General features: G+C 38.2%; 1 protein-coding gene across 1 annotated transcript in view; it reads left to right on the top strand.

The window, feature by feature from the left end:
• The window catches only part of LOC111184682 (uncharacterized), a 334205-nt gene that overhangs the window by 275622 nt on the left and 35452 nt on the right, over positions 1–23131 (top strand). Inside the window, 1 exon segment of the mRNA XM_089909095.1 lies at positions 1–23131. This exon segment is cut by the window's left edge and continues 123079 nt beyond it; it is cut by the window's right edge and continues 35452 nt beyond it. The gene's annotated coding sequence lies outside the window, so the exon portion shown is untranslated.

Here is a 23131-nt window from a genome sequence, read left to right on the forward strand (position 1 = left end):
ATATGAATTAATGATGTATTTATATTGAGTTTTGCCTAAAAATAAATGTTATTACTATTGGATACATAATTTTATTATTTTTAATCACTAATATGAAGTTAAGTGTGTGGTCAGATGCCTGTCTGGAATCTCTAACTCAATTTTCCTCTTACTTAGTTTAAATCTGTTTTTAAAACAGTAAACCTTGCAAGCAGTTTTACTTTCCTTAAATATCATTTACAAATGTTTTTCCACTTTCTGAAACTCGATCAAGTATACTGTGAAAGGACTTTTAAATCTCTCTGCTTCTTGAAATATAGATAAAAGCTATAAAGATTTCCTTCTGTATTTGCTGTTATAATTTTGTACTGAAATCCCACAAACCACAGTATTTACTAAATCAGGTTCTCAGAATAATGCATTGTTTACCAAGGCATGTAAATATGGTTTCCACACTTAATAAGTACTATTTACTGAAGGGAACCACCAGAACAGCAGAGTTACAAGGGATACTTTATATCACATGAAGAAAAGTTTCTCACTAGATTATTAGGTTTTTGTGATTTTTTTTTTAATTTTATTTTTTTCCGGATGGTGCGTCAGGAGAATTAGTAGACTGGAAAAAGACTGCAAGGTCAATAGCATAAATTGTATGTAAATAGCCAAAACATACTGTTTGGGTTGCCAAACACCCACAGAAGATTGCATTATTAAGGTAGGAATTTGTAAGCGTTCTAAATACGAAGTGGCAACATTTCCAAACACACAGGTCATACTCACACGTATTTATGTAAAGCTGCATGGTAGAATGTCCAATTTGTTTATTTTTCCTTGTCTTCTTATTAGATGATGATGCTTGTCAACAATTATTGAGCTCTTGCTACGTGTCAGGTACTGTTCAAGGGCCCTAGATGCTCTATCAATTTATTTACTCCTCTCTAACATACTTTTAGTCTCATTTGTAGGTGAGAGATCTGACTTGGTTGCAATTTGCATGGAAAAGAAGAAATCTTCACGCTCTCCATAAATGCCTCTTATTTGTCTTCCTTACCTTTTATTATCCTTTTTCATACATGAGGACACTTCATAAGTTTTGTTTGAGATAATCTTTGGAATACTGTTTTCTTCTTCCAGTTTTATTGAGATAACAATTGACACAGCCTCGTATAGGTTTATAAAAGGTTTATAAGGTGTACAGCATAATGATTTGACATCTATACATCATGAAATGGTTATCACAATAAGTTTAGTGACTATCCATCATCTCGTATAGTTACAACATAAAAGATATAGAAAAACATTTTTTTTTTCTTGTGATGAGTGGTTTGTTGTTTTTATTCCCTCCTCGTGTAACCTCCTTCACTCCCCAGTCCACTGCCCAGGTAAATGCCATCACATAGGTCTGATTCCTGTCCTACTCTTTCCCTTCCTTTTCCATCTCCCACACCCAGCTCAACAGCAGTGCTGGCCCTTCTAACTAAATAAGAAAAGTTTTTGTTTTTGTCTTTTTAATGGACACAGTCATTACTCAGCTTAAGTTGATTGTCACCATAGGATAATGTTGCTCTAGAATTATCATAATCTGGCTTTTAAACAAGAGAATAGAAATCTAGGTTTTACATGCAAAATTTCTGATTTTGAAATAATGGTTCAAGTTTTGAGGGGAAAAAACCTGAAAACTGAAAAAATATGCTCTTGGGCATATCTAGGCTGTAAGTTTGAAGTCTCCATTTCTACTCCAGTCAGTGCTCAGTTCATTGGTTATGATTGTAGGTGTTAAAAAACAACTGCTGCTTTTATACGTAGAAAACCTTCAATTCCACAAATTACAAGCTTCAAAAAAATTTAAAAGAAAAACATAAGGTATCACAAAAAGCACTGACTTCAGTAATTAAGAAATTAATTTAAGAACGATATGTCTCTAAGGTTCTTTGTTTTTCTATTCTGCCTCTCCAATCATATTGCTTATTCTTTTACTTCATTTGGCAAACTTCCTTAGGAACACTGAAAGTTTAGTTAAAAACACAATGGCAAGGGTTGCCAAAGGGGGGTGAGGGGAAGAGAGAAATAGGTGAGGGAGATTAAGAAGTACAAACTTCCAGTTACAAAACAAATGAGTCACGGGTATGAAATGTATAGTGTGGAGAATATCATCAGTAATAATGTAATAACTTTGTACAGTGACAGATGGTAGCTAGACTTACTGTGGTGATCATTTTGAAAAGTATAGAAACACTATGTTGTATAACAGGAAGTAATACAGTGTTGTAGGTCAATTATACTTCAAAAACAAACAAACAAGCTCATAGAAAAAGTGATTAGATTTGTGGCTACCAGAGGCGGAGGGGAGGGGAGGGGGGAATTGGATGAAGGCAGTCAGAAGATACAGACTTCCAGTTATATGATAAGTAAGTACCAGGGATGTAGTGTACAACATGATAAATACAACTGACACTGCTATACATTACATATGAAAGTTAAGAGAGTAAATCCTAAGGGTTCTCATCCTGAGGAGATAATTCAATATCAAGCAAAAAATTAAGGCTTTTTAATTTTCAGCATCCCATTATTTGGATCGTCTTGGGGGTGGCACAGTGCACTTCACTAAAGTAAGCAAATTGGTTAAGAAACTATGCCAGGTGGAAAGCAAACTTCAATTAACAGTAGAAAGGAGGGCCCTTTAAACAAGCAAAAACACTTGGGTGGTGTTTACAAGTTGGCAAAAGCCATCCTGTGGTCGAGAAGCTGATAAAGTCTTGAATGAGGGCCAGTGGGGTCTCTAGGCAGAGGGGCGGCCTGTGCAGGGACTGTGGTTCTTCTTAGATGTCTCTAGCAAGCCTGAGGTAGGGGCAGTGTAGACGTATAGGAAAGGGAGAGGGAAAGGAACAGGGAGAAACATTAAGAGAGAAGGAAGAGAGAACTGTAATCATAGCTACTATTCAATAGTGCTTACTATGTGCTGGCTTTGTTTTTTGGTTCTTTTTCTTTCATTTCATCCCCTCCTCCCTCCATGATTAAGCCTACAAGGTAAGTGTTAATATTTTCATTTTATAGATAAAGAACCTGGGACTCAGAGAAGCTTCTGTACAAGTTAGACAGTGGTGGAGCTGATGTTTAAATTGAAGTCTGCCTGACCTCAAAGCTATTAATCACTACAGTATATGGTCCTCCCAGTGTCTCTTATGGAAAGGGAAATAAGGGTGCCCCAGAAGTTCCCTCAAAGGCCTATTGGCAGCTCCTGGACTGGGCCATAGGTGTTAAGATGTTAAGAACATCTACCTTGACTTTGGCTGTTCCAACCTTAAGATCACTTGAAGTCAATAAAAAATGGCTGGTGTGTCCCAGGGATTAGTTTTATAGATTGCCTAGCACTTGATGCCAAGAGAAGCAATTTCATTTCTCATGTGGCCCCATGTGGTTCCAACTCCCTTTCCTTCCTTGCTGTGCAGACACGCACTGTGGAGTGTAAAAAGTGATTTGGTGGCCAAATATTACAGTATGGATGGAAAACCCTTGCCTTATGCAGAAGCAGCTGTGGGGTTCTTGGTATTATTCTTTCTTCTCTGACTGTCTGTTAAGGAAGCCAAGTGAAAATGGACTGTCCAGGATGATAGGCAGTTTATGTATGCAGAACTGCACACATCGACTAGTTTTTTGGTAGTTGGATAGTAGCTTTCCAGATAAAGCCAATGATATTCAATTATGGATGGAGATCTTCAGCATTCAGGTTCTATTTTTCTGACTCCCCAACACAAAACCAAATTATGGTTCATCTCTGCTTGTGACTTTACTTCTCTTTTGCAAAAACCAGGATGCCCAAGTTTAAGTGGTTGATACTTTTTAAAGATTTAATTCAGCTTTATTTCAAGGCTAAAAGCCAAGTTCATCATGACCAAAGTATAGGCTGAAAAAAGGGGTATGTAGCACATTAAACATTTTCTTGATTATGAGAAGCAGTTAGAACTTCCACAGTCTTAGATTTCCTGCCTTTTTTTTCCATTGCTGAGTTTTAGATTCTAGTGTATAGATAATATATCTTGCATATCTAGATGAAAATTTTGCCAGAGAACCAAAACAGTCACTATTATTAATCCCCAGTATAGATAAAACCCCAATTAGTTTGTCTTTTTTTTTTTTTTTGGTTGGGTATTTATTTCTGTTTATTGCTGTAGGTGGCAAAGATTAAACAGTATTGTTAAGTAATTTTTTTAAATGTACTGAACATTTATTCTTGGTCAGATACAATACCAAGACATAGTCCCTGCCCTCAAGATTCCTATAGTACAAAGGAAGAAACAGGAAAATAAACTGACAAATACCACGCAGTAAGCTGAGTAGTTATGACCCCTCCCTTTGGGTGGCTGCCGCTTCTCCTTCATCCCACTGAAAGTGTCTACTTCACTCACAAATGACATACCGAAAGGCTGAATCTAAAATCCCGTGTGTCTAACGGGAAAGGGAATCGAGGGAGGATTTAGGGGTCAGGAGGGAACTAATTTGATGTACAAGACATTCTTCCAGGCTCGAGGTAGGGTGTGGGCACAGGAGCCTGCGTTCAGAGGATGACTTCCCGAGGATGGAGGCTCTTTGCCTTGTCTGGAGCAGCAAAGCTGCTGGAGAGAGATTTCAGTCAAAACTGATATACAGGTGGAGCCTTGTAACATTCATTTTAAGCCAATTAAATAGGGTAAGAAGGACGAGGAACACCTCTGAGAACTTTATGATTGAAATGGTTTCCCTGTTCACTGAGTAGAGAGAAAGATGGGTGATGAAAGGAGAAGCATAGTTCTCAGGGTGTAATTTTCAATTTCAGAGCCAGAGTGAGTAATTTATAAAGAAGAATTAAAAAAAAAAAAAAAAAGAAGAGTAAAATAAAGCCAATTTTTACCCCCCCAGAACAAACCCTAGCTAGTTCAACAAAGCGAAGGGTGATTTTCTACATATTTACTCCATGTAGAGAAGTATTATTTGGAGCACTTGCTAGAACTTCTTCACATAGGTCTATTTGATACATTTGCAGAAAAGTGGTTTTCGATGTATGTTTCATTGGCCAAAAAGAAGGTTGTATTTGGCTTCCTAAAAGGTGGTTGTGTGTGTGGAGATGAGTGGAGGAAATTGTCATATTTTCGGTTATTTTAAATTTAATTGATAGAATCATGCACTGCATTCAAAGGCTATGTAGACCATCATTTTCTGAGAAATTCACCAGATGTTATGTGGTTATATGTGAGCACACCTGAAAAGGATTTTAAACATTAAAGTCTGAATCCAAAACTATTCTTTAACATTTTAAATTTTTCTTAAAAAGACTCTTAAGACTGAAGGATAATAATGTTTAGGAGGTGAGCTTACCAAAGGCCCAATCAGTGAAGCCAGATCTACATGAAGCCCCAAATCAACGTCTGCCTGGTAGGGTCTTAGAATTGTCTTAAGTGGAGAGGAAAATTGTCCGTAACTGCAAGTTGAAGTAGTCATTAAGACAGGCTTAATCACCACCAAGATAGATCACTTTTAAAATTAAATGTGTTTCATTATTGGACACTATAATAAACCAGCACTGAACAATGAGATCACTTAAATTTACCCGATAGTTCACTTCCTGAGAAACTCCTTGCCTTGCCTTTCTCTCTGTTCTCTCAATACTCCAATACCTGATGCAGCAGATACTACAGAAACAACTAAGGAAAACTCGTCACCCCAGATTTGATCATATATGGGGAGTAAGATGTGATTGCCAAAGCTTACAGGTTTATACTTGCCCAGAATATACTTGTGCTATCAGTCACTAGGGTATCTTTGAGTCCCTGTGGGTGAAGGGGAGGCAAAATTTTACCTCTGCCTATCTTAGGTTTTCAGCTGGGACTCTTTAACAAAAAGACAGATTGACAAGAGAAAAATCGTTTATTAACGCATGCAGTACGCATCATGGGAGAAACTTAAACCGAAAGTAATTCAAAATGGCAGCTTTGAGTTCCAGCTTATATAACATCTTCAACAAAAAACATTAAATTTGTAGAGACATGACAGACACAGGAAGGCAGTTTTAGGCTTCCAAAGGCAGCAAACTGGGAAGGTAAATATATGGGTGGAAACTAATGAGGTAAAATTTGTAGATTTCTCTGGTGCCACCTCTGGGCTGATAAGAGTCTGTCTCCAGTGAAAGGAGAGTTTACATCCTGCTTTTAGGCAGAAAAGGGAGAGGTTTTCTCTGCTTTTGCTACTTCTTCATTGCCTTCAGCTCAAAATTATTTTTATGTCAAAGAGGGATATTTTGAGGTGACATATTCTGGTTTCCTTTTAAGGAGCACTTAACAAGGGCCTTCCCTAGCCAAAGTGTGTCTTTAGCCCCCTAAAAATATCCTCTTTCTTCTGGCGTCCTCCCTGCTAGTAACCACAATTTCTGTTACTGAAGTCTCAACGACGGAAAATGGTCCCATGCCTTTTTTATCTTGAGATCATATTATACTTACAGAAGATTTACAAAGATAGCCAGAGTCTCTGCCCTTAACCCAGCTTTCCCTAACGTTAGCCATTCTATATATCACCGTCTTACTGCTGTCTGAATTTACATTTCCGCAATGACTACTGATGTTGAACATCTTTTCATATGCTTATTTCCACCCATATATCTTCTTTGAGCATCTGCTCAGAAACATCTCCCATTTTTAAAAAATTGGGCTGTGTGTTTTCTTTTTTGGGGGGTGGGTTTGAGAGTTGTTTATATATTCTGGATATAAGTTAATTATCTATATATAGTTAATCTATATATTAATTATATAGATTATAGATTATATATATATAATATATATATATTAATTTCTCCTGGTCTTTGGTGCATTTTATTTCTTTTTGCATATTCAAGTTTTAGTCTGATTTCATATTCCTTCTGCCTGATGAACTTCCTTTAGCATTTCTCATAGAACAGATCTGCTGGCAGTGAATTCCATCAGTTTGTATTTGTTTGAGAAAGTCTTTCTCCTTTAGTTTTGAAAGTTATTTTCACAGGCTATAGATTTCTAGGTTCATGATTTCCTCCCAGCCCTGATACCGTCACTTTAAAGATGTCTCTCATTGTCTTCTGGTTTACTGGTTTCCGATGAGAAATCTGTTGTCATAGTTCTCTTTCTTCCTCTCTGCATGTAATGTTTCTTTTTCTTCTAGTTGCTTTCAAAATTTTACATTTGTCTTTTGTTTTCAGCAATTTGAATATGACATTTGAAGATGTGTGTGTGTCTGTGTGTGTGTTAGTATTTATCCTGCTTGGTTTTCGGTTTGGCATCTGTAATTAATATTGGAAAACTCTTGGCCAATTTTTCTTCAAATATTGTTTTTGGCCGTTCTCGCTCTCTTCCCTTTTTGAATTTCTAATTACATGTATGTTATAAATGTTTGATATTGTCCCACAGCTCTTAATTATTTTAGTTTATTTTTCACTCTTTTTTTCTCTTTGGGTAAATTTTTTTTTTTTTTTTTTTTTTTTTTGCGGTACGCGGGCCTCTCACTGTTGTGGCCTCTCCCGTTGCGGAGCGTAGGCTCAGCGGCCATGGCTCACAGGCCCAGCCGCTCCACAGCATGTGGGATCTTCCCAGACCGGGGCACAAACCTGTGTCCCCTGCATCGCCAGGCAGACTCTCAACCACTGCGCCACCAGGGAAGCCCTCTTTGGGTAAATTTAATTTGGGTAATTTATATTGACTTCTCTTCAAGTATTAACCAATGCATTCATTGGTAGAGTTAAGTGTACTGATGGGCCTGTCAAAGTCATTCTTTAACTTTGTTAGTGTGCTTTTCATTTTTAGCATTTTCATTTGATTGTTTCTCTCTCCTGATGAAATTACTCATCTGATCTTACATGTTGCCTACTTTTTTCTTCAGAGCTTTTAACATATTAATCACCATTATTTTAAAATTCCCTATCAGATGGTTTCCACATCTGTGTCATACCTAAATGTGGTTCTGATTATTGCTTTGCTTTGTGTCTTCTTTCTTTCCTTTTTGTATACCTCATAATATTTTTTGAAAGCCGAATGTCTTGTATAAGGTAGGAAAGACTGAGGTAAATTGTTTTTATGCCTGGAAATAGACACACTTTTCCTTTCATTAGGTCTTTAATGTGGGCATTGGAGTAAATCTAATGAGCAGTTGGGCCGGTTTGAAGTTTGTTGTTGCTATGGTTACCCTCAATGCCCCACAGGCTTCAAATGTGGATGCCTTGTGTTTAATCTGAGAGTTTGGAGAGCAGTGTCAGTTTGGCCCTGCACTCTTAAGTCTTCCCTTTCTACTTTACCTCAGGAGGATCTCTTTGTACGTTCTTTCTCCTCTGATGTCCCTCTCCCCACAGTATTCTTGTTACTTGTTATTTGAACTTTTTCCTTGGTGGTGGAGGACAGTGGAATGGAACATCCTCTATTGTTATAACTAAATCTCAGTCTTAGGTAGGGTCTTAGGAGTGTGGCCTTCTCAATTCTCCTACCCCTTCTCTGACTGTAATTTGGGGCCTAGTGTGTATTCCTGCCCCTAACATAGGACTAACCTTTTGTCTTTTTCTATTTCCCTCCTCCCACTGCAAGTTTTCATCTGTGTCCTAAGGAAAACATCATTGTTATTCCCCCCCTTCCCCAAAGATTAAGACTTTTGTTCCATAGGGAGACTGGAGAAACCAATGAGGTGTCCTGCTTCTCCCACAGGGCTCCTCTTCTCCTCTCCCAGGTTTGCATTAGAATTGATATTTCTTAAGACTTTTTCTTTTTTGTGGATGAGCATCCAGTGGGGTTTATAGAAAAAAAAAAAAGGACTGAGGGTATGGACTCCCCCAATTTCTGTGGCTCTCAGCTGTTTCATGCTGTCCACCCAGTCCTGTCCTGCCTTCAGCAATTCATCAGTTATTCTAGCTGAAGCCTGACTGATGTGTGGTTGCTTTTAACCTGGGTTAGTGAGTGCTTATGTCTCCTCTCTGCCAGTAGGTGCCTGTTTCTCGTAAAATTTTGAGCAAGTTATTTGTTCTGCAACTGCAGTTTCCCGATAGGTTAAAAAAATGTCATGAATTTGAAGCTAGTTTAGCTCTTTTTCATTGCAATGCTGTGAGTAATATTCCTTCCAGCTAAGCTCAGCAGATAAAATACAAAACACCCAGTTAAATTTGAATTTAAGATAAACAATGATTAATCTTTTTAGTATAAATATAATCCCATACAAAATTTAAATTTAACTGAGTATACTATATTTTCATTTGCTAAAACTGGCAGCCCTACTCTGAGCTCTCTGCATCCTGGTGCAGAAGTAGAATTCCCATAGTTTTTCTTTGTTTGTTTGTTTTGTGTGAGTGAAGTCTCACCACAAGCAAGTTCCATATTTAAAGAACATTTTAAAAGAAATGACGTTTTAAAAACAGAGCTGAAATAAAATATAATAATGAACACAAAGGTATCAAGTCATAGTGACATTTGAGGTTTCAATGGAGAGGATATTTTTACTTGAGTTTTTTTAGCCTTTCTGCTACCTTCCAATCGTACCCTGTAAGCTGGACTAAAATTTAGATTTGGTGAACAGTTTCATTTTTTCCCACTTATTCATTAACGATGTGATTTTTCTTACTTTGGGATCATGGAGTTCTCTGAGAAGCTGTTGATAGTTATGAATACTCTCCTGAGAAAAAATTGTATAACACTTTCCACTTATGATTTCAGAGGTTCACATGACTGTAAAGATCTTTTACAAAACCTTAGAAGAGGCAGAGAGGGAAGAAATATTGAATGTTACCTCAGCCTATCTATGTCATGTCAGACATACTGGGCTGTGCTATGTATTGTGGAATGGATGACAGCATACTGATTACTGTGAGACTGGTATATATCTATTTTGGTCAAGGAGATACTTATTTTAGAAATAGTTTTATTTAACCATTATCTGCATGAGGTAGTGCTGCATTTGCATTTTTATTTACTTCTGTGTTTGACACAGCTATCCATTACATAGAGCAGCATTTTTCTTAAACTTCCAAAGTACAGCAGACACACTGTGAAGCTGAACTTGGTTGATCCATCAGTGTAGACAGCCCTGTTTCATGTTCTGGAAGTTTTTCAGAGTTATGTGCTTATTTCCATATGTACCACAACGACATCTCTCCTCTTTCCATATATTTTAATAAACTAAAATATAGTGGTTGGGTCACTGGGACGAAAGGATGGCATAGAAACAAAACAATGAAACCTCACTCTGTTGTTCTTTAAGTTTCTTGTTCTAGACCATGGGTTGGAAAAAAATAGTTGGCAGGCTGGCCCTCTTTTTTAAATAAAGTTTTATTAGAACACAGCTACACAATTTGTTTACATATTGCCTCTGGCTATTTTCAATCTACAAGGACAGAGTTGAGCAGTTGCGACAGAGACTGTATGGCTCACAAGCCATATTTAGTATCTGGCCCTTTAAGAATGAGTTTGCCGTTTCGGACAAAGGACAAAGAAAGATAAGAAAAGAACAAATTTATACATGACCACAAGCTGTTGTGCTACTCATTTAGTTTCCACAGCAAGGTTGTTGCTATGTGAAAAATTGCTTATTTATACTTTAATTCTTTAGAAGCCCCCAAGTTGCTCTCAGAGGCTCAGAGGGAATTTCAATAGCCTCTTTAGACTAGTTTGGAAAATCTCTCCAATTCTCCCTTCTACTTTAATTCCTCATTAGTATTGGGATAAAAAATCGAGTAGAGTTGAGAGCCAATCAACTTGGTTTTGGGGATAAAAACTAAGCAGAGTTGAGAGAGAGAATTAAAAGTTTTATCTCAGCATGAGATCAGGAAGGGAAAGAGAGAGCTATATAATCCAAGAATAAATACATTTTATTTAGGAGTCTTTTATCATTCTTGGAAATTTTGCCAATGATTTTAAATGAAAACTAATTTTCTTTCTTTTTTCTTTCTAAATAAGGAAATGCTGAGAGAGGCATTGCATTTTTCTTAAAAAAATAGATCTGTGGAATTTCTTGAAAGATCAGTTGTAAAATGCTCTCTCTCACACATAGATATACACAGACACAGACAGCTTTTGCAAAAAATATTATCTGGATTCTGGGGCACAGACCATGGGGTTAGGATCTGGGATTTGACCTTCTTTCTGCAGAGAGCTGTCAGGCATTATACAAACTCTACAGGAACCAGTAATGTTTGGGAAACTGCCTGAGATAGACTGGATATCTCAGAGTTTACATGCAGTTGTCCAGATACGATTCTAAGAAGCAGTAATCAGAGGTGTTCTTTTACTCATATTTCTGTAAAAATAACAAAAGAATAAACTGGGAGCCAAACCGCACTATGAAATTAACTTAAATATATTTGCTAGAGGTCTTCAGTTGGTGCACATGATAGGCAGATGAACGGCAAACATTTCAAGTTGGGCCACTACATTTTGATCCAAGAGGACAGTGTATTTGAGTTGTAACGGAGTGTACATGCTGTTGTAGCAAAGTCTGTCAGAGAGAATATTGGGCTGAATAGGTTTTGTGCCTGTGAGGTGAAAATGCTATGAAAAAGAGATGAGAGACATGTGTAATAATAAGCCAAAGGAAGAGTATATGTTTACTGGGTTATGCTAGAAATTTGCTTCTTCAGTATATAAGAAATAGAACCATCAATATTCTAGCAAGTCCTTGACCTGGTAACACCATGCTAAGAGGAGACAAAGTACCTTAGCTTGGGCTCCCACACCCCAACCAAAAACAGAGCCTGAGACAAGAGCTTTAGTAATTTCTCTCTGAGACGAGGTTAACAGATGGGAGGGAAAGCCAATAAAGGATGCATAACTGACTTGGTCACCACTGTGAGCACCTGGTGCTTGACGGCACTGGGGCCTTCTGGGGGTCTACATAGACTGTCACAACCGTCCTCTGTGCAGCAGCAGAGGGATGATGATTCTGCTGGCTCCTGTCCTACATGGGTCTAGAGTTGCCCCATAAGGACTAACTCCCTTGTACTTCCAGGTAGCAGAATTGGCCATCCCAAAATAGGCCTCGTTGGCCTAAGGAAACTATTGAGCTGATTATTTTGAGGGATTACACATAAAGGAGAAACTCTGAAAACAAGAGTAGTAATACCCCTTTCATAAGGGAAATTTACATTAGAATGGGGGCCTGTACCAGGAAAGAAGATATTACCAGAGATCACTTTTTCCCCTGAGAGACTTATCTGCAGGGCAGGGCAATTTTGGTTACCAAACTTTTCCTCTTTTCATCTTCCCATGAATTACCTTCCCTCACTTGAAGCCCCAGACCCTATCCCTCTCCTTAGCTCAGGATGGCATATAAGCCTCAATTGTCTGGCAGCCTTTGGAGTTTCATATCTTTGTGGGGTGTACATAATCAACATTATTTTTCTTTTCTCCTGTTAATCTGTCTTTTATTATGGGGGAGGTAGGGTCTCAGCCACAGAACCTAGAAGAGTACTGGGAAAATTAATTTTCCCCTCCTACACAGGTTTGTACATGTGTAATGGTGAGCAAGTTCCCACAGGAGTCTTATACCTGTAGTGTCAGAAGTTTTGGGGCACGAAGTGCAAAACAAACAAGACAACTAAGGGGAGGTGCTGTCAGCTTATACCTGTGAGAAGCCAACTGCCATAGCCACAGCTGGAATCAAACTTTGCTGTGAAGATATTAGGCAGGAAGGGGAAGTGTATATTAGAGTTCTATATTGCTGTCTAATAAATGACACCCAAATTTAACGCTTGAAACAGCAGTATTTATTATCTCCATTTCTGTAGATCAGGAATCAGGTGTGATTTAGCTCAGTCCTCTGCACCGAAACACTCTGGATGAATATACTAACATACAAACAATGGAGGTTATGATCAAGCGGATTTTCACCTTTTCCTCAACTATTCTGAAACTTTTGAGATTTTTTTGTAAATCTCTTAATAAATTTAATTTATGTGATCAAGACAAATATATAGTTAAAAATATATCACAGTTGCTTAAACACTGTTTAACAGATAAATATCAACCTCCTCAGCCAGGCACAAGACACACTTCCCGATCTGGCCTCCGCCTGTGCCTGGCCTTATTTCTCATAATTCCCTCTCTGCAAAGGCCACATTCTAAGGAGCAGAACTATTCCCTGAAGATGCCATTCCCTCTGTCTGGAATGCCTTTTCTCTCCTGTTTACTAAGCAAACTTTTATTTATCCTTTAAAGCCCATCCCCAAAGGTGGCACCTCAATGACGCCACATCTGACTCCCCAGGCTTCATCCTCAGACCTCCTTGGGAATGTATCTTTTATAGCCCTTTTCCCATGGTATTTTAAATCTTTCATCTCTCTCCTTCTGGATGGTGAACACAGGAATTCTGTATTTATTCTAAATGTTTCCTCTACAATTGGAAAGCCGATACTCATATGTTTATATGTTTGTTTATATGTTTGTATGTCTTCCTGTGCTACTATGTTAAGAACTATTTAGCTCAAGTGATACAAAGAAGACTGGGTGACACAATTATAAATGAAAAGGAATAAATATTTTTCTATCTTTTCAAATTGTCTTTGTTGTTGGATTAGTTATCCGAAATTTGAAATATATTTCTAGAAGTTAGTTTACATGGTGAGAGAGTAAAGGAAGAAAGAATGGTAAAATATAAAACCAAATAGGTCTACTGTATGATCCAAGGGTGACTTTAAAGTCTTGCTAATACCCTGAAAATTTCTTTTCATTTAACAATTTTGGATATATATATGTAAATATATGTAGTTTAAATTATAGCTAATTTTCCCCTAAGAAACTGAAGGCATCGAAGAGGGAGCTGGATTCTGTTTCACTAAACCAAGCTGACATCTCTGGTTCAACCCCAGAATCTTAAAGGCTACAAAGAGATAGAAAACAGTCCAACTTGCAGCTCAGACCATGAGTGAGTTTGCCAAGCTATATGTTAACAGCAAGCTCCACTGGGTTTATAAACTGCCCAAACTTGACACACACTGGACTCAGTTTTATTCCTAGTCTGTTCACACTTCAACATCATGTTCTAGAATAATCCAAAATATCATGCTTAGGAAGAGCAATATAGTCTATGTAGTGGTTCATTGGGAAATAGCTTCTCCATGTTTTAATTACCTTTCTTCCCAAGGCATGACAAATGCTTCAGAGACAGCAAATAGGAACCCAGAAATAGTGCCCACACTTTAATGTTAAGTACATATTCTCCTAGGCTAAATTCACTTTTCCTTAAACCTAAAAGTCAGAATTGCTAACTTTTAGAACATCTCAAAATGAGAGGACAGAAGGCGTTCTGCACTGTTTCACATGTTAAGCTTTAACAGAGTAAAGAGACGTGTCTATTTGGCCAGTGGCTTCCAGTGCTAGACAGTGGTTGACAAAACCCTAATGTGGAGAAGTATCAAACAAGACAAAGAAAGAATTAGAGGGAAATGGTACAGTTCCTCATTAACAGCTAAGTGCCAATAAAAATGGAAAATCAAAATGAAAATGAATCAAAAGGAAATTACCCATAAAAATCACTGGGGAAAAATAGACTGCTAAATCATACTGTCATTTCTTTATACTCAGCTCTCCATTAGGAATGAAAAATAATCCAATTGTACTAAAACTTATCTTGGAAAATCTTAGTACCCATGCTGGTTTTTTGCACACCAGCCCCCTGCATGAGTCAGATCCATTCCCTGCTGTTCCCTGCCCTACTCTGGGCTGTAAGACACTGACGCCTAAGCACTATTACCAGGGCTCCTTGAAGAATATCCTTGGCCAATGATAGGCACCACCAGGAGATAGGAAGGCAGCATGACAAAGGGTAGGTCATTTTTTTCCTGTATCCTGCCTGCTTTGGGCTGTTTTCTGGCCTTGGGCGCACCCCTCCACCACTAGAGGTCCTATTATATGGGCCCTTCTCCCTGGCTCTTTCTCTCATTGGGCTTCTCAATGCTGATATCTCTCCTGCCCCTTCAGGTCTAGGCATGATAATGCCTTCCTGTATTGCTAGTTCCTAAGAGATTCCAGCATCGTTTTTGGTCTCTCTTCACCCAGCCTACACCTCTGTAAATGGTCCCTTATGAAAGTCTTTTTTATCATGTGAGTTGGATTCTCTTTCTCCACGGGAATTCAGTGATACAATTCTCCTCTGAGTCCTGAGAGGTAAACTTACTCCTGAAGCATCAAGGCACCTGATTTCGCATCCTTAACCCTCCTTGCTCACACTCCTGCTTATTGGCTTCAGTTGCGTAAGAAAATGTGCTTGTTGATCGTAAGTACACTAGTGTAGTTCTGATGAATTCTGCTCTTTAAACTCTACCCTGACTCACCCCTACTGACATCTTAAAAACGCCTTCGGTCACTTACATCTCATCATAGTGCTGCCCAGAGCACCAAACCACAAGCAAGTTTTGCTCTGGAGCTGATCTTATGCACAAGATGGTTGGGCGATGGTTGTCTAAAGGCGTGGGAAGGGCGACGTGTAGGGAGACATCATGAGGAGGGGTGCCCAAGTTGAGAAAAGTGTGTGAGGAAATCTTCTAACCCACACTGAAAATTTGTTTAAGTGACACTTCAGAGAAAGTATAGAATCTTGCTGTTGGAGGAGATAGAATTCATACAGTCCAACGACTTCACTTTATAGATAAGAAAACTGAGGGTCAGAGAGACCCTCTGAGAGACTAAGTGTCTTAGTACAGAAGCAGGACTAGAATTCCAGCTGTCTCTGCAGCTTTTGTTCAATAAGATCTTATTGTGATCTCATATACTCATGGTCTATGGAGTGGACAAAGTGGTGTGCCAAAGTCTGCAGTAAAAACAATTTATATTGATCAAAGAGAAAAACAATTAGGAACTGATTTTTATTTTAATTTTTGGATGCCAGAATTGCCATGGGATAGGAGATGAAACTTTAATTTCATAGTCTTGCTATATTTTAAGATGGCTTCTATTGAGGAAGACAGGAAGGGAGGGAGGGAGGAGCTAGTTTATTTAAGACTAAACTTCCTGAGAAATCAAATGTCTACATCTTATGTATATTAGCTCATCTGCCAGGTAGACACTGTCTCTCATCAATGACAAAACATGCTGAGTTTGCCCCTGACTCATTCAATATGGCTTCAAAATACAGACTAATTTTTCAGTCATCCTTTAGTCTAAAGCTATGTTTTCCTTTTCATTCATTTAAGTTTCCATGTTCATTTGCAGAAATTTTAAACCTACTTTCCACTATAACACATGACCCCTCAATGTCTAAGCAGTATCATGTAGTGATTAGTTCGTGGGTTTGGAATCAGACAGACTGCATTTAGGTGCCCCTCTGACATTTCCACTAACCATGTGACTTCGGGAAAATACAAAGCCTCTCTGGCCTCAGTTGCCTGCTTTGGTAGTCAAACGGGGATGCTAATAATAGTACTTACCTTTTAGGGATGTTGAAATTAGAGTTTTAGAAGTGAAGTCCTTAATAGAGTGCCTGGGGTATAGTACATGTATGATATAGAATAATTATTATTAGTGGGAATAATTGTTTATAACTACAATCTTCTCTCTTCTCACTTAATTTCTCAGTTAATATTAAAAAAGCAAAACCTTTGCTGCATAGACGTATTTCATTACAGAGATGGTATCTAGCTCAGAGGATTAACTGCTAATGATTTAATCTAAATTTTATACTTCTACACAAGTAATAATAGTAATTAAAGAGCAGAGTTGCCTGATTAGATTTAACGTTTTTTTAAATCATATCAAAACACAAAGGGTCCATTGAAAATGTTATCCAGAGGAAATTACCTTTGCCTCCTGTGTGGCTAAGAGAAATTTTTTTTTCCCTGAAACTAATTCCATGACTTATTTTATCTTGTATTAAAAGTTTTAAAGGCTAATAAGAAAATTGTCCAACAAGGCAAGTAGTGGCCTGGAGGATTGAAGTACAGATTTTCATAAATCAGACTATTTTCTTTCTCCTCATTATATCCAGATAACTGAATAAAAGTTTTGACTTTCTTTTGGTAAATGTTCAACATAATGATTTAGTTTTTGAACTTCAAACAAACTAGATAAACCCAACAGAAGACATAACTAACATAACTAAAGTCATTGCAAAGATAATTTCCCAGTAGTTACCAGTTACCATGGAAGTTCAAGGAATCACTTTTGAGGTCCCTTTTAAAAAATATATAAATAATGCCTTTGTTAGTCAGAATGATCAGTTAAGACTATTTCATAAATACCATGAATAATACAACATTTTAATTTCTTTTCATTGATGTTGCTTGCACCATGAACAATTTTAATTTGAACTCGTAGAAGTTACATGTGTAACCTCTGACCAGATGGCCTCTTCCAGTTGGTCAAATCAACAAGTCAGTCCATCATTCTAAAGACTTCTTAGGAATCTCTCATTATGTTTTTTTCAGTCCTAACTTTATCCTTATTCCTATTTCAAGATTCATACATGTCAGCATATAGCATCTTTATTATATATTCACATATTAGTCAGAAATAATCTTCTCCATTGAGGGTAAGTGTGGAATTATTATTGGTTGCTTTCAAATAAGGGCTAAACTTTCTCCTCAAGGTCAGCAAATGGGGTTTGAATTTTTTCCATTACCAATAGTATCAGAAAGGATTAGGTTCTGCTACCAATAACAGAATATTCAGACAAAAGTGGCTTCATCACACAGAAGTTTATTTTTCCTAAATGTTCAGGTAGGCATTTGCTGTCTTGGTTTGGCACCTCTAGGATATCTTGGCCCAGATCTCTAAGATACGCTTTTTTTCCTCCTCATGAGTCCAACGTGGATGCTGGAGATACGGTGATCATTCTCACTTCCTGGCAAAAATGCTTTCTCAGAAATGCCACTTAATAATTTCTGCTTCTATCTCATTTGCCACCTTCGTCTGTGAGGGAGGCAGGAAAATAAACTCTTTGTAAGAAAAAAAGAAGGAAAGAATAGATGTTAGATTGCCAACTTGTGTTTCTGCCACCCCATTCAGTCTTAGTTGATGTTAATTTTTCTATCTAAACCCTTCTAGGATATTAGAATTCTACAAGAGTCCTTACTTAAAGTCACTTCCACATTTGACAGTTATTCTTACATACTTCTTTGTTTTCTAAACTCTGCTGCCCATTTTTATAAGCTTATGTTCTCCTCAACATCTTAAAAAATGAAACAAAACAAAACAAAATAGACAGAATGTCAGTGGAGAAGGAGAAGGACCAAACATGTTGCTTAATCACAAACGAAAAATAAACTGGCAAGGGGACCAAGTGCATCCACTGTATTGGATAATATGTGTGCAGTGGGATATGAGTGACTAATACAGATAAACAACAGATTGTTCTACCAGAGCCCTCAACAATTTCCTCAGGGTTGGAGGGGACAATTGCAACTGTTTGCATCTCTTGGCCCTCCTGATTCTTCTGATTTGACCCTGCATTATATGTATTTTGGGTTAGTTCGGCTTTTGTGTGTCTGATGAAGCAGGCTGCAATTCCTGAGCTCTAAAGAATGATTGAATCTCTCTTGCATTGTTAAATTCAAGCCAATGAATATATATGTGTGTGTGTGTATGTATATATGTATGTGTGTGTGTGTGTGTGTATATATATATATATATATATATATATATATATATATATCCATGAAGAAGCCAAAACTAATCCAAAAGCAACTACAAAGATATTTAAATAATTTCCAAGTGTCAGAGAGCACCTCATACCTGAAAATTCACTGTTAAAATGTGAATTGGGGAAGTCTGGGTAAAATGGGAAATAGATCATTAGAATCAAGAAAACTGAACTGCTGGGTTGTAATTAGATGTGGCATTTGCCATACTGGCTTTATATACACTGAGAGCTTTGTGTAAGGCTAAGGCTGTGACAGGACAAACTCTTCCCTCACATAATAATTTTTAGCTTTTAAAATCTGTAGCAGTTGGAGCTCTTGTTTTACTGGCAATGGCCTGATACATGTAACAATAAACTATACCATAATAGGGCTTACAGTTCTTATGGGAGATTTTAGGGATTTAAAACCGAGTTCCCCTAGCTCCACCTTTCATTGGCCTACATTTGGGTGTCTATTACTCCCATAAAATAAGAAAATGATGTTCTTTCCCACCTAGAGTTCTGTTGTCAAGCTGCGAGTCATCTCTTAGAGAGGTTAATGCAGGTCAATAAACACCATTGTGCTTACAGGAGAAGATACCATTTACGATGACAAGAAGCTCTCAGTGAGTAAATGGTTGTCTTTCCAGCAGACACATGACTCTAGATCTGAGTAGCCTAGTCTCCTTAGGTGAAAACTTTGAGAATGCAGTTATTCTTTTTAGTTAGAAAAGTTAGTTATCACTAAAAGTTAATGTGGTTTAAACTGACCCTAGCACATGAAAAGATGCTCAACAGCATTAGCCATCAGGAAAATGCAAATTAAGTCTACAATGAGAGACTTCCGGTTTTTGATCTGGTATAAAATGAGCTTAGAAGTTGTCACTTTGTCCTAACAACTGGTAAAAAGTTGAACAAACTGAAAAATCAACAACTCCTGTTAGATCTGCCAGAGAAGTGAGATCATAGGAAAAACTGCAGCCCCCAATATTGGAGAGACAGACAGGAAGATACAGAGAACTACAACTTATTGGCGCAGGTATCCATGAGTAAAAATCTCCCTGGGACTCAGTACCTGTGCAGGACAACCTGAACTGTAATTCACAAATTGCTGGAGCTCAGTGTGGACAAGTGTGAGTTAAAAACTCCAGGGTAACACAGTTAGAGGGGGACTCCAACACTTTTGTGAGTTTCACTTCCAGGAACTCTACCATGTTTTTACAGTGAATACCGGAGAAAAATCCCTTCGTGCTTCTGGCAGGAGAAGGGGAAAAGTCACCATTTTGAAATAGCCAGAGTATTCTGTTCTTAACAAAGCCTGTCCTCAGGAGAATCTGTGTTATCAGAGTCTAACCTGCTGGGGTTTTATCAGAGCCTATAGAACTCCCAGAGGAAAATATAGGAGAAAAACTAGATGATTTGGGGGATGGCAATGACTTTTTAGATACAATACCAAAAACATGACCCATGAAAGAAATAATTGATAAGCTAGACTTTAATAAATTAAATTCTGCTCTGTGAAAGACAATGTCAAGGGAATGAGAAAATAAGCCACAGACTGGAGGGAAATATTTTCAAAAGACACATCTGATACAGAATTTTTATCCAAAGTACACCAAAAACTCTTAAAACTCAACCATAAGAAAACAAACAACTAGATTAAAAAAGGGGCAAAAACCTCTTAACAGACACCTCACCAGAGGAGATATGTAGATGGAAAATAAGCATACGAAAAGATGCTTCACATCATATATCATCAGGGAAATTTAAATTAAAACAATACAGTAAGTCCCTTACATACAAACGAGTTCTGTTCCGAGAGCATGTTTGTAAGTCCAATTTGTTCATAAGCCCTACAAAGTTAGCCTAGGTACCCAACTAACACAATCGGCTATATACTACCATACTGTAATAGGTTTATAATACCTTTCACACAAATAATACATAAAAAACAAGCAAACACAAAAAATAAAGAAAACATTTTTAATCTTACAGTGCAGTGCCTTGAAAAGTACAGTAGTGCAGTACAACAGCTGGCATACAGGGGCTGGCATCGAGTGAACAGGCAAGGAGAGTTGCTAACTGGAGGAGGGAGAAGAAGTGGGAGATGGTAGAGCTGAAGGATCGTCAGCAATAGGGGACGAAGGGCAAGCTGCAATTTCACTCACACCTGACATTGATGGCACAGGTTCTGGTTCCTTGCTAGATTCAATTCTTTCTACCCATTTGAAAAAACAATCCAGTGATGTTTGAGTAGTAGCTCTTTTTTTCTCATCATAGATGACACGGTAGCATGGGATTGCATTCTGAACAGCTGCTGTAACCTTCATGTACTGTTCTCCTTTCAGGTCCTGTGTCTTAAAAACTAGCAGTGCCTCCTCAAATAAAGAAAATCCCCTTGCCATTTCCTATAGCGTGAATCTCTTCGGTTCTTCAGTTACTTCTTCCTCTTGTCTCTCTTCATCCTTTCTCTGTGCCTCCAATTCCGTTAAGTCTTCATTAGTTAGCTCCTCGTGTTGCACAGCAAGGAGTTCAGTGAAGTCGTCCTCCTGCAGATCTAGCTTGAAATAAAGATGCTGTACTACTGTACTCTATACAGTACCATACAGTAAAGTACACAAAAGCACAACCACTCATAGAGGATGCCCGCATGTGACAATGTACACCGGACATGGGAACTAGCTTATGTGATCGGACATGTAAACGCACGTTCGCATCTTTGAAAGTTCTCAACTTGAAGGTTCATATGTAGGGGACTTACAATAATGAGATACTACTACCTACCTATTAGAATGGCTCAAATCCAAACCAGTGACAAACAAATGCTGGCGAGGATGTGGAGCGACAGGAGCTCTCATTCATTGCTGATGGGAATGCAAAATGGTACACAGCCACTTTGGAAGACAATTGGGCAGTTTCTTACCATATGATCCAGCAGTCTTACTCACTGGTATTTTCCAAATGCATTAAAAACTTATGTGCACACAAAAACCTACGCATAAATATTTATAGCAACTTTATCCATAATTGCCAAAACTTGGAAGCAATCAAAAGCCCTTCAGTAGGTGAATGAACTGTGGTACATCTGGATAACAGAATATTATTCAGCACTAAAAAGAAGTAAACTATCAAGCCATGAAAAGACACGGAGCAAACTGAAAATACGTATTTCTAAGTGAAAGAAGCCAAACTGAAAAGGCTACATACTGTATGATTCCAACTACATGACATCCTAGAAAAGGCAAAACTACGGAGATGGTAAGATTATTGGTTGCCAAGGGTTAGAGAAAGAAAGGGATGAATAGGTGGAGCACAAAGGATTTTTATGGCAGTGAAACGATTTTGTATGACTCTACAATAGCAGATACACGCCTTATACATTTGTCAAAACCATAGAATGTACAACACCGAGAGCGAACACTAACATTCAGGTGATAATGATGTGTCAGTGTAGGTTCATCAGTTGTAACAAATGTACCAGTGTGGTGTAGAGACAGTGGGCACGTGGAAACGCCAGAATCTGCACTTAATTTTGCTGTGAACCTAAAACTGCTCTAAAAAACACAGTTGACTAATTTAAAAAAACAGCGAGCTATCCCTACACACCTATCAGAATTGCTGAAATAAATACTGACAACACTACATGATGACAAGAATGTGGAAAAACTGAATCATTCATACACTGCTGATGGGAAAGTAAAATGATACAGCCATTCAGGAAAACAATTTGGCAGTTACTTAATAAACTAAACATGCAACTACCATGCGATCCAACAATTGTCCTTTGCCCTCTAGGCTGTTTATCCCAGAGAAATAAAGACATGTTCACACAAAAACCTGTACACGAATGTTTACACCAGCTTTATTCATAACAGTCCCAAACTGGAACAACTCAGATGTCCTTCAATGGATGAATAGTTAAGCAAATTGAGGTAGATCCATACCATGGAATACTACTCAGTAAGAGAACTGAGAACGAACTGTTGATACGAGAAGTAACCTGGGGGCTTCCCTGATGGCGCAGTGGTTGAGACTCCGCCTGCCGATGCGGGGGACACGGGTTCATGCCCCGGTCCGGGAAGATCCCACATGCCGCAAAGCGGCTGGGCCCGTGAACCACGGCCGCTGAGCCTGCGCATCCGGAGCCTGTGCTCCGCAACGGGAGAGGCCACAACAGTGAGAGGCCCGCATACCGCAAAAAGAAGTAACCTGGGTGAATATCCAGAGAATTATGCTGAGTGAAAAAGCCTATCTTGCCTATCTCCAAAGTTTTTGCACACTGTATAATTCCACTTATATAATAGTCATCAAGGACAAAACTTAGACATGGAGAACAAATTAGTGGTTGCCAGAGTTTAAGGAGGGAGCGGGACATGAAGGAAGAGAATGTGTGAAAGTACAATAGGAGGAATTGATGGAAATGTTCAGAATATTGACTTATCAGCGTCAAGATCCAGTTGTGATACTGTACTGTAGTTTTGCAGGATATTCTCACCTGCAGGCAGCGGGTGAGGGGAACTAGGTACAGTGTACACAGGACCTCTGTCTGCCATTACAACTGCAGGTGTCTATAATT

The sequence above is a fragment of the Delphinapterus leucas genome, chromosome 3, assembly GCF_059928025.1.
Source record: "Delphinapterus leucas isolate spDelLeu-1000000601 "Yukka" chromosome 3, BTC_Dleu_Yukka2, whole genome shotgun sequence".
Taxonomy (NCBI): Eukaryota; Metazoa; Chordata; class Mammalia; order Artiodactyla; family Monodontidae; genus Delphinapterus; species Delphinapterus leucas.